Consider the following 12,979-nt stretch of genomic DNA (forward strand, 5'->3'; position numbering starts at 1 on the left):
TAAATAAAATCTTTAAAAAAAATAATAATTAGAAGTGCTATTCAGGAAAACAACATTCTAACCATGGGGGTGAAAAATGAGTCGAAGGGGAATAACCTTGTGTGAAAAGGCAGATGATCCAATCAGCCTATAAAATCAGTGAGGTAGAACCGCCCCAACTGTGACAGTGAGAACACACGCTTTACTGCAGTAGCTGCCTCCACTGGGCCGTGTTAACAAGCAGAGACACACCTGCTCTTGTCTCCTCGGTACTATCTAAGCCACAACTCCTGGCTGCCTCCGGTGACAGCCCTGTCATTCGGATAGTCTTTGCTGGATGTCCCAGTTTACTATAAAGGAATGGCCACAGGCTTCAGAAGAGAAAAATCTGAGGTTATATCCCAGTTCTATGGCTAAATAGCTATGTTACTTTAGTTAGAGGAGACTTAATAAGTAAGCGTATTGACAAACGTTATACATGAAGGCCCCTTTTCATTTCTTAGATGATGGGGTCAAAGGAAAAATTACGGAGTCTGTTTCAAAGGTATGCATTGGGCCGGTGACAGCAATGGCTGGATTGCAGAGGGAGGCAAGGTCTATATATGTAATGAAAGACTTGTCATCAATGGAGGAGAGACTTAAGCGGGGGTCAGTATTTGCATATTTTGATGATTGAAGGTTAGACGCAGCATCTGGCATTGAAGACACCATAGGAGCTATGATTGGTATGTGGGGGTACAGGTATGTGGGACAATACAGCATAATAAAGCAAGGCCTCCCTCATCATTAGCCGAGTGAATTTGGGGAATGTATAAACTTCAGCCTCCATGTTAAAAGTAGATGTTAAAAAGAGAGCATAACATGATTCTGGTTTGGGGGGCTGTTGAATGAATTAATGGCCGTAGAATGACTAGCATCATGCCTGGAATTTACCGAGTATTCGGTGAAGGTGAGGTATTACTGTTATCCAAGGTTATTCAAGCACAATAAGCAGAATAATGGAGAAATGCTGGGCAAACCACAGTTATGTCCTCATTGGATTCAGTTGACTTGGCTATTTTTCCTGTTTTCAATATGGACTGAAATCTGTTAACATCATTTGTTGATTGTAAGTCTGGTTTGTTTTTTTTTTTTTAAAGATTTTATTTATTTATTTGAGAGAGAGAGAATGAAAGACAGAGAGCATGAGAGGGAGGAGGGTCAGAGGGAGAAGCAGACTCCCCGCCGAGCAGGGAGCCCGATGTGGGGCTCGATCCCGGGACTCCAGGATCACGACCTGAGCCGAAGGCAGTCGCTTAACCAACTGAGCCACCCAGGCGCCTTGTAAGTCTGGTTTAAGACAGTTTCCAACCAGGTGATTTTCAGTGGTATTACATCACGCAGGAAGAACAGCTGATGTTCTCAGCAGTGAAACAGTTTATAATGCTCAATAATATTACAGACAAATTTATTAAAAACAGAAAGAGGAAGAGACTAAATGCATATTCTTTACATTTGCTAAGGATGTGAGATTTGAATAAGTTATCAGTTAACTGTGGCCAACTATATCTTTTTAGTTTGTGACTCAGGACCTAAAATTAAGTATGTAGCAGTTTCTAGCTTATTGTTTCAAAGGTTTATTAAGTAACAACACTCTGCTTAGGCATGTGGACTTCATGTTGCTTGTTTTTAGATTTCTAAAGGTCATTGTTTTGTGTTAGAATTTTCTTGTATGACTGTCACCGTTACCTGGCTTCATTGTAGACCAGACTGACCAATGCTTTGTAAAAAGAAAGAGTGCTTTTCCTAAGGTTGCTAAGAACGATTTGCCTATACCATTAGTCTTGGTTTAAAAACAATGCTGAACTTTGTTCACTGCTTTAGAAAAATCACCGCAGCGTTAACATTTCAAAGTTTGTCATTTCCTTGATTTTTTCGAGATATGACTGTGGCTTTTAAAGAAGAACCCAGGGCGCCTGGGTGGATCAGTTGGTTAAGCGACTGCCTTCAGCTCAGGTCATGATCCTGGAGTCCCAGGATCGAGTCCCGCATCGGGCTCCCTGCTCGGCAGGGAGTCTGCTTCTCCCTCTGACCCTCCCCCCTCTCATGCTCTCGCTCTATCTCATTCTCTCTCTCAAATAAATAAATAAAGAAGAACCCAAAGGCATCAAAAAAAGATGCCTTTTGAGTCCAGCTTATTTTGCTCAGTGTGATATCTGTGTTATTCATCCATGTTGTTGTCTGAATCAGAAGTTTGTTCCTTTTTTTTTTTTTTAAGATTTTTATTTATTATTTGACAGAGAGAATGAGAGAGAGAGAGCACATGAGAGGGGGGAGGGTCAGAGGGAGAAGCAGACTCCCCGCCGAGCAGGGAGCCCGATGCGGGACTCGATCCCGGGACTCCGGGATCATGACCTGAGCCGAAGGCAGTCACTCAACCGACTGAGCCACCCAGGCGCCCAGAAGTTTGTTCCTTTTTGTTGCCGAGTAATATTCCACTCTATGGATATATCATAATTTGCTTATCCATTCTCCTATTGATATTTGGGTTGTTTCCAGTTTGGGGCTATTACATACAGAGCTGCTCTGAATATTCCTGTATAAGCCTTAGTTTTTAGTTTGTCTGCTTGCTTTTTTGCTTTTGGCCCATACTGTAAGGCAGTCTCTAAGGTGGCCCCCAAAGATCTCTACCTCTTGGTACTCAGGCCCTTAGTGTCAGCTACATGGATTGACTCAATTCTAAGGAACAGAACATAGCAGAGGTATTAGAACAGTAATACAAGTGGGAGTGTGGGATGCCACTTGTGAGATGGGCTGCTCTCTCTCACTCTCTCTGGGCCTGCTAATGCTGGAGAGAGCCAGTTTCATGTCATGAGCCAACCATCTGGACCGGCCCACATAAGTAAGAGGTCAGCAAAAGTTGTCCAAGCCCCCAGTGTTATGGTCCCTCCCTCAGAGTAGTGGCAACGACAGCATTGTAAAGATGAATCCTTCCAGTGAGGGCTGGGACCCCTCGCGCTTGCGTATCTGGATGTTGATGAAGCAAATGTATCACTACATTTATCCAGTCCTCAAGAAAATTCTGATTTTTTTAAGACAGCCAGAGAACTTGGAGCAGTTTTTAATTTTCTTTCTCTTTCACTCTCTCCTTCCTCCTTTCATTCCTTCTAATTTGAAGTAGAGGTTTTCTGTCAAAACTTATGCAAGAATCGTTCTTTGCTGGCTTCTGTTCTATGGAGTATAATTTTGATTAAGATCATTTAGAAAACTGCCAATAAGCAAGTTGTGACCCTCTCAAAACTTCTGTTTTTAAGTGCCTGTATTTCAGTTTCTTAGTATCTATCCACAGGATCCGGAATGAAACTTTTGACAGCGAAGTATCTTTTTAAGCACTCTGTTTCAGTCCGCCCGCTTCCCAAAGTCTCTCTCACTCCCTATCCCAAGAATCCATTTCTGGGGAAAAGCGGGAGCCTTCAAAGGACCTTCAGAGTGAGAACTTAAAGAGTGATTTCTCATAGAAGAAAAGGTAAACATTATTTTAGCTCTATCGAAACTCTCTTCGCTCACAACGGGAAGATGGGAGGCAGTGCACCTCAGAAAAGATGATCTCCCCTAATGGCATTACCATCCTCTGCAATAGAAAAGTAAGCCTTGACCGCGGGAAGCAGGATGATTGTTAGTGGTGCCAGCAAAGACGAGTAAAGTTGATGGCGAGCTCTGGGGCTCCCGGCCTAATACAGAGATGTGCTGCATCTGGGTTAAGGAAAGTAGCTACTCATCCAGTTGCTCTAGCCGCGTTGGCTTCTGTAGTTAAATGTGTGAACACTTGCTCTGAATCTTGGAGATCCCAAGGTGGTTTCAGCAGCAAAGTCTTTTATAATTAATTGCGTGTGTATTGCCATTCACTTGGGAGGCAGGTGATTACTTGGCTCAGTGTCACCCTAAGACATTACAGTATCAATAGCACTACTGATTTTAATTAAAACTTCAAAATGTATGCCTGCTGAAATATTCATTATTGCACCCTTGATTGTGTGTGAGAATTGATAGTCTTGTACGCTTATTTTTTTCATATAATAATACTAAGGACAATTAACAGGAGACAGACTTTGCAGAATATTTTTCTTTCTTCCTAAGACAATGGAATGTTTCCGTACGTGCTCACGTGCGTGTATGCACATGTGATATTTTTGGTGGTACTCTTGATTAGACTTTTCCTTTAACTCTAAAAAAAAAATGTTTATTGTCACAGCTAGTAGACAAAATGAGACAAATGGGAGAGAAGAGGTAAAAAGGCAGAATGATTAATCCTTTCATTGCCAGTTAACTGTATTCCAATCCTGGTTTAGTCAGAAGTCCTGTACTCTGTTGAACATACTGATCTTTTGTAGAACGCCACACCTAGATTTGCTTAATTAAGATATTTAAAGGAAATAGAGAGTGTGCTGGCATTGTGGAAGAATAGAGGAAAAACCATGTGGAACAGGAAGGGTATGGATGGGGCTCTTTTGGATGTGGAGACATTTGTAAGACAGTCTGTCATTTATGTACCAAATGTGTCAAGTACACACTTGCAAGGCGCAGTTAGAGACGATCCAGGCTAGTTCCTTCTTTTTTTTCAGGTTGCATTCATAATTACCCTTTGTGATAAGTATTGTCTGATACACTGGAAGTGAAGACACCTGCAATAAAGTAGATTATCTCATTACATTTAGCAGTATTTTTTTAATCCAAGGTGTTCCGGTCTTCCATATAAAATACAGGGAAAGGGGTGTGTATGTGTTTATGGCATGTCGGCAGTCTGTGGCCGTGCTTTGCTTTCTGAGCATGGAAAATGAGGTTCTGAAACTTGGCGAGAAGCTGTCCTTAAATTACTGCTGCTATTCTTGAGGAATGTTGATTGCACCATGCTTTTCTTCCCCCAAAGCCCTCAATATATATGGTTATATTTTTATGGCTTTGAAGGTTTTGGTGACTCCATTAGGAACATTTCTAGTGAGGCTGAATCCTACTCAGGATATCACTTCCTTGCTGGGGGAAGAAAAAAAACCACAATGAAATTATTGCAATAAAAACAGTATGCTTCAGAAAAACAACAATAAGTGGTTTTATTTCGATGGATATTCAGGGGCTTAAAGCAGCACAAACCGGAGCAGGTAGGCTGCAGTGTCACTGTAGATTTCTTTACAGGAGAGAAAATCTGGCCTTGATTACTTCAACTCTATGCTGACTCTGGAGACTGGTTTCAATTAAAACTTTCCCCCTAGCTGCAGAGACCGTTTTTTGTCTTCTTTATTAAAGTTGGTTTGGGGATGAAATTTTTGAAAGCAGGAGTCTTATCATTAAGAGTTTAGATTCAGTGTGTGGACAGAAAGAAAAATCCAGATATCCTTTGTAGGTTTCAAGTGAAAACAATGATGGCAGTATTTTTAGATAAGATAAGCAAATACCCAGAGCAGTGGGACCTAGTTAGAACATCAGAATAGGAGGTCTGACCCCATCTGTGATTTGTTTAATGACTTGGGGCAAATAGCATTCATCTTTTGACTTCAATCTCTTTCTGCATTGGTGACCTTCTTCCCTGTCTTTCTGCTCTTTGCTTTCATCTCCTATGCCAAAATTTCTTTTCACAGAATGACTCCTTTTTGGTATGGCACTAGACTTTGAGAAATCCCTTGATCTTTTACTTTGCCTTTAACTTGAGCCATATTTAATTCCCAGGGCTGAAAAATTGCTCTTCATTCAGCTGTTTACCAATATGTCTTTGGATAGATTAGAATTTTCATTTTCAGAGGACTTCAAAGGAGGTGATAATTCCCTTCCTTCTCAGCTCGTTGCAATATTCAACAAACCTTCAGTCTTCTTTCTTTTTGTTTTTGAGAATAATATTTATTTACATTTTAAGGTAACCTTTATAGACAAAGACATGTATGGATCTTAAGTGTGCGATTTGATGAGTTTTGACAAATGCGTGCAACTCTGTAATTCATATTCCTAATCAGGATATAGAACATTTCCTCATCACTCCAGAATTGTTGTTTGCCTGTCTTTTCAGTTAATTTTTGACCCAAGAAGAGTAACTTTTCCAACTTTTTTCACCATAGATTAATTCTTCCTGTTTAGAATTTCATATAAAAAAATGATACAGTATGATCTTTTGAGTCCAGCTTATTTTGCTCAGTGTGATATCTGTGTTATTCATCCATGTTGTTGTCTGAATCAGAAGTTTGTTCCTTTTTGTTGCCGAGTAATATTCCACTCTATGGATATATCATAATTTGCTTATCCATTCTCCTATTGATATTTGGGTTGTTTCCAGTTTGGGGCTATTACATACAGAGCTGCTCTGAATATTCCTGTATAAGCCTTAGTTTTTAGTTTGCCTGCTTGCTTTTTTGCTTTTGGCCCATACTGTAAGGCAGTCTCTAAGGTGGCCCCCAAAGATCTCTACCTCTTGGTACTCAGGCCCTTAGTGTCAGCTACATGGATTGACTCAATTCTAAGGAACAGAACATAGCAGAGGTATTAGAACAGTAATACAAGTGGGAGTGTGGGATGCCACTTGTGAGATGGGCTGCTCTCTCTCTCTCTCTCTGGGCCTGCTAATGCTGGAGAGAGCCAGTTTCATGTCATGAGCCAACCATCTGGACCGGCCCACATAAGTAAGTTTGGAAGATGATTTGCTCAGGCCTTGCCACCAGCCCCATGAATGCACTTAGAAGCTTATTCTTTCCCAGGTGAGCCCTGAGTTGATTGCAGCCCTGAGATGACACCTTGACTGCAATCTCAAGACACTCAGAGCTGGAACCACCCAGCTAAGCTACTCTAGCATTCTCTACACTGAGAAAATGTAAGATGATAAACATTGGCTGTTGCCAGCCCCCAAGTTTGGAGTTATTTGTTTCATAGCAGTAAAGAGCTAGTCCAGTCCACTTCAGTGACCATGGTGTGGTTTTTACTGTTTTTTTAAGTTTTTACTTTGTTCCACTTTTATTGAGATATAATTGACCTATAGGTCTATATAAGTTGAAGGTGTCCTGCATAACAGCTTGACAGAAATATGTTGTAAAATGATTCCAGAATAGATTTAATTAACATCCATTTCCTCATATAGTTAAACTGAATTTTTTTTTTCCCTCGGGATGAGACCTTGTTGGATTTACTCTCTTACCAACTTTCAGAAATATTCTACAACCACGTTAACTGTAGTCGTCATGTTGGGTGTTATATCCTCAGTACTTATTTATCTTATAATTGGAAGTTTGTACCTTTTGACTCTTCATATCCAATCTCGCCAATGCCTCTCCGTTACTCCCTGGGTAAGCACAAATCTGATTTCTTTTTCTATGAGTTTGGTGTTTGTTTTTTGTTGTTGTTGTTGTTGGTTCTTTTAGATTCCATGGTGTGTCTAAATCATTTGTTCTCTATTGATTCCTCAGTGGAGGATAGTTCACTAGGAGCTTTGTGTTTCTCACATCCACAGCTGGTAAGAGAAGATAGGGTAATCTTCTACAGAGAAAGCTTTATGTAGTCTCTTCATTCATTTTTGGAAAGTGGCTAAAGAACTTAGTTGTTTTCCTCAGGATGGAGTTTTACATATTCTTTTTTGTGAAGTAGCAGAAACTCATTCTAAAAATACTCAGTTAATGAGAAAGAACTGGAGAAAAACTGAAAATTCTCCATAAAATCTTCACCACCTCAATGCAATAATTGTTAAAATTGTGCTGTTCATTTCCCTAGATTTCCCCCCATAGATATACAGGTACACATAAACATGTATACATATTCACAAATGTAATCATATTAGATACGCTCTTTTAAAATCTGCTCTTTGGGGCACCTGGGTGGCTCAGTCGTTAAGCATCTGCCTTCGGCTCAGGTCATGATCCCAGGTCCTGGGATCGAGCCCCACACCGGGCTCTCTGCTGGGCGGGAAGCCTGCCTCTCCCTCTCCCACTCCTCCTACTTGTGTTCCCTCTCTCGCTGTGTCTCTGTCAAATAAGTAAATAAAATCTTAAAAAAAAAAAATCTCCTCTTCCCCTTCACAGAGCATTCTGATATTATTTCAGTGTCAAAAAAGACAGATGAAGGGGAGCAGAATATGTGACCCCAAAATATGCAACTTTGGCATGTGGGTTATTTTGAGCTAAAGGCAATCAAGACTCAGCTGATGAAGAAAAACTTTTACCTCTTCCTTAACTCCCTGAAAGATTTTAGATAGGGGGCCTGGCTCAGAGACAGAGCTAGTACCAGGAATAACTTTTATCTGAATGACTTACCTGTATGGTGGGGCAAACATTTCATCTTTGTATGACCTTCCTCTCTTTTGAAGCCCCAGGCCCTTATCCTATTCCTTAGCATAGGATGGCCTCAACCGTGCTCCTTATCTTTGGTTCTCAGATTCTTGTGGGGTTCCTCTTTGTATATAATGAAATTTGTTTTTCTCCTGTTTATCTGTTTTCTATTAGTTTACTAACCAAAGAACCTAGAAGGGCATAGGAAAAATTTTTCCTCCCCCAACACAGACCTACGTGATGATTTTAATAGTTTCATAGTGTTACTATATACCATAATTTATCCTATTCTGTGCCTTTGACCTGTTACATTCTCTACCTCCACTGTTTTTTTGACAATTAAAAACAGCTGTGGATAATCATCCTTTGTTATTCATCTCTGTTCACTTACCCAATATTTCCTTAGCATAATTCATCAAGTGAATATTTCCTGAAGGGTATGCAGATTTAAAGGCCTTGGATAAATACTGTAAAATTGCCATTCAGGAAGGTGAGACTCACTAATAGAATATGAGGGTATTATCCCTCAATAAGTATGGTAGCACTGAGCGTTATCAAACTTGTTAATATTTGGCAATGTGATGAACGGACATACTGCCATTTTAACATGCATTTCTTTAATTGTAAGTAATACTGAAATATATTTTTTATGTTGTTCTTGACCATGTATTTCTTGAATTGTGCATATCTGTTAATTTTTGTCCTATGGCAGTAAAATTTTTTTCTGAGTTCTAAGTTTTCTGTCTCTCTCCATTTATAAATTTATGTATATACACACAAATACATTTTTTTTTAAATTTTATTTATTTGACATAGAGAGAGAGAGGGAACACAAGCAGGGGGTGTAGGAGAGGGAGAAGCAGGCTTCCAGGTGAGCAGGGAGCCCGATGCGGGGCTCGATCCCAGGACACTGGGATCATGACCTGAGCTGAAGGCAGACACTTAACTGTCTGAGCCACCCAGGCGCCCCCACAAATACATTTTTATATGTAATATATGTTTATATTTACCTGTAGTGTGTCATATATAGTGCACATAATTCTTTTTCATTTTGTAGTTTGACCTTTAACTTTGATAATGGTGAGTTGTTTGGCTGTAAAGAACTTTTACATATTAAATAAGTTAAATTGATCATTTTCTAAAAAGTTTATAGCTTTGGCATGATGCTTAGTAAGTCTTTTTTCTACTGTAAAAATATAAAATTACTCCATTTTTTCTATTTTGAAGAGTTATTACTATGATTTCATTTTTTTACATTTACATTTTATATCTACATTTTACTTTTTCCATGTTTAAAATTTAATTTTTTATACTTAGTTTTTAATTGATCTGGAATTTATTTTTATATAAGGTGGGAGATGGAGATCCTATTTTATTTTTCCCCAAACTATTGACCAGTTATCCCAACATAATTAATTGAATAATTCTTTTTTTGGTTACCAATAATTTTAAGTGTACTATTATAATTTCCTAATTAATGTGCATTGTAAAGATGTATCTACCCTCATATATCTCCCTGAAAAAAAAATTAAGAACTTTTACATGTTGATCACTAAATTTGTATTTTAAATTGTAAAAGTGTGTTTGTCCCTGCACTTGAATCTTTTCAGGCCCTACAGATTGGGAAAGTATATCCAAAATCTACCTGACAGTTTCTTTACACGACTAAAGTTGAATCCCAAGCCATATCCATATGTTGAATATTATTTCTTTATGTATAATAAAAGGCATCATGACTACTACCATGAATGTGGTATAGGAGAGAAGGGGTGCATGCTAATTAGCTTTACATTAAAGTTAGAATTTAAGGGCGCCTGGGTGGCTCAGTTGGTTAAGCGACTGCCTTCAGCTCAGGTTATGATCCTGGAGTCCGGGATGGAGTCCCACATTGGGCTCCCTGCTTGGCGGGGGGTCTACTTCTCCCTCTGACTCTCTTCCCTCTCATGCTCTCTGTCTCTCATTCTCTCTCTCAAATAAATAAATAAAAATCTTTAGGAAAAAAAAAGAATTTAAAATGTTTACATTTCTTTTTCTTTAAATTCCTCTTTGAAGACATTTCAGTGAATTTAAATTTTATGTATAGGATACAAGTAAACCTCAACTTTCAAACATAGGACTTTTTAACCACCTACATTTTTTATATTAGATGTTGACCACCTCACCATATTTCGATAATTAAATTCATACTTAAATACGTGAGTCGAAGAACAAATGTTTCGAGCTATTGAATGAAGATTTGGCTCTCAAGGCAGCAGTTTGCATCGCACCATCTTTGTTGTTTTAAGCAGTAGTTTCAATATTACTCTTCATTGCATTTTTGTTACTTATATTTTAAAATGAGAAGAAAATTTGGGGCGCCTGGGTGGCTCAGTCGTTAAGCGTCTGCCTTCGGCTCAGGTCAAGATCCCGGGGTCCTGGGATCGAGCCCCACTTCGGGCTCCCTGCTCAGCGGGAAGCCTGGTTCTCCCTCTCCCACTCCCCCTGCTTGTGTTCCCTCTCTCACTGTGTCTTTCTCTGTCAAATAAATAAAATCTTAAAAAAAAAATGAGAAGAAAATTAAAAAAAATGAAAAATGCTAATCATGTTGGTAAGATGCTTTGGTCTCATGAACTTGGTATAATTGAGGCAACACTGGAAATGTGCTGAAAATGGTGATTGTTCATCCCCAGTGCTTGCTCATGGATCTATGCCAGCGGGCTTTCTGAAGAAAAAGAAGACGACTAAAGAGTATATATAATATGTGAGAAGATTGTGTCCAAGAGACAAAATGTAATTAGTGCTTTTATAATATTTTTAGGTTTCTGGGAACAGAACATTCCTTAAATACAGGTTGTTAAATCCAACTGATATGTTCCAGTTCTCATTTTACTTGACCTCTTAGCATTAAACACTTCTTGAAACCATCTCTTCTCTTGGCTTCTGTTCTTGACATCTTCTTGGTCACTTCTCTTTCTCTTTGCACTTCTTCCTCTTCTTAGATTTTAAACATCGAAGTTATTTAATCGAATCTGGGTCATTTCCTCTGCTCCTGCTATGCTCTCCCTTTATGATCTATTCTAAGCTTGTGGCTTCAAGTTTATCTCAATATAGATCACTTAGAAATCTAAACTATAGCCCAGAAGCCCCCTCTGAAATACAAGCCTTTATGTCTACCTAATTGCTTAACATTTTCTTGATGATGAAGGGGAGTGGAATATACCACCCCAAAACATGCCACTTTGGCACGAGGATTATTTTGAGATAAAGGCCACCAGAACACAGCAGATTCAGGAAAAGCTCCTGATCTCCCCCCCAACTGCCTAAATGTACATTGGAAAGGGGGCTGGTACCAGGAAAAGAGCTATTATCAGAGGTAAGTTTTTACCTGAGAAACTTATCTGCATAAAAGGGCAACCTTTGTTTTCCCCACATCCACTCTGCCTTCTTGTGAATGGCCTTCTCCCCTTCATATCCCCAGGCCTCTGCCCTTTCCTTAGCTCAGGATGTTATATAAGCCTCAGTTACTTGGCTGCCTTTGGAGCCTCCGATCTTTGGGGTTCTTGTATGTATGAAATCACATTTCCTTTTCTCCTGTTAATAAGTCTTAGGACCTTTTGCTTGTTTGACCAGTCACAGGATCTAGAAGAGTAGAAGGAAAGCATCTCCTCCCCAACAGTGATTCAAAGACACGGCACATACCTAATGTCCAACCAAACCCAAATTTCCAATCTTTCTTTCGATTCTGTTTTTATTTTAGGTCACCTTACTTCAGTTGTTCAAGTTAGAAACCCAGAGTCATATTTGTATCTCCCTCTCTCTCTCTCTCAGCTCCATATCTAATTCTTCACCGAGTGTTACTGGTTTTACTTTCCCAGCATCTTTTGAGTTTCTCCACTTTTCTTCATCCCAGATAGCAGTTTGTTTTTCTTCGATTTGTTTTTCACATTCTGACATTGTATTTCTTTTTTCAGATATCAAATGTGATAGATCAGCTCTCTACCCAAAATTCTTTGATAATTTCTTAATTCTTTTAGGGTAGAGGTAAAGGTTTTTGGTTTTTTTGTTTGTTTGTTTTTGCTTTTTTAAAACATTGCCTATAATCCCTGTGTGGTATGGTTTCTACATACCTCCCCAGTCTCCTTTTTCACCTGTTTCTCCTTAGCAATCTAGCCATTTGATCCTTTTATCTGTCTTTTTTTTTTTTCCTTTGGTCCTTCTCTTAGGGAAGCTATCTCCAGTGAATTCTTTTCTTTGTCTCTTTTCAAAGATACCTCTTACTGGGCTCACACCCATTGTGCTTTGCGCAGTGGCAGTATCGAAGCCAAGGAGGTTTATCCGAGGCGCGATTATTGCTAATTGAAACACCCATTGTTTCTCACAATTCCTGGATCTTGCCTCTTGCCAGATATCACCACCTTCACCTCTTTTCACATACACAGGAATTTAAGTTGGCTTACCTCTTTACCTAATATTTCTAAGCTTCCATGCCTCCAGCCATTTTTAATACAGTTGTCAGGCATGCCAAAGGCCAAACTACTGGGGATGAAATGTCATTTGTTTTTGCCAAATTAAGGATCCTAGAGCTCCACACTGGATCCTTCTTAAAACGTAAGGCATGGTTGGAGAGAGATGGGATTATCATGAATAATTACAAGTGTGTGAAACACTTACTTGTAAAAGATGGGTGAGGTAAGTGTGTGTTTAAATCCTAATGATGAGGATCTTTTTAATAGGAAACGATAAGCATA

The 12,979-nt window shown here is 39.2% G+C and overlaps 1 pseudogene; it reads left to right on the forward strand.

The window, feature by feature from the left end:
* The first annotated feature begins 12,526 nt into the window (after positions 1-12,526).
* Positions 12,527-12,635, forward strand: LOC123851290 (U4 spliceosomal RNA; annotated as a pseudogene).
* Positions 12,636-12,979: the final 344 nt, after the last annotated feature.

The sequence above is a fragment of the Mirounga angustirostris genome, unplaced genomic scaffold, assembly GCF_029215605.1.
Source record: "Mirounga angustirostris isolate CCGP_5_RB_7025 unplaced genomic scaffold, mMirAng1.0.hap1 SCAF_11, whole genome shotgun sequence".
Classification (NCBI taxonomy): domain Eukaryota; kingdom Metazoa; phylum Chordata; class Mammalia; order Carnivora; family Phocidae; genus Mirounga; species Mirounga angustirostris.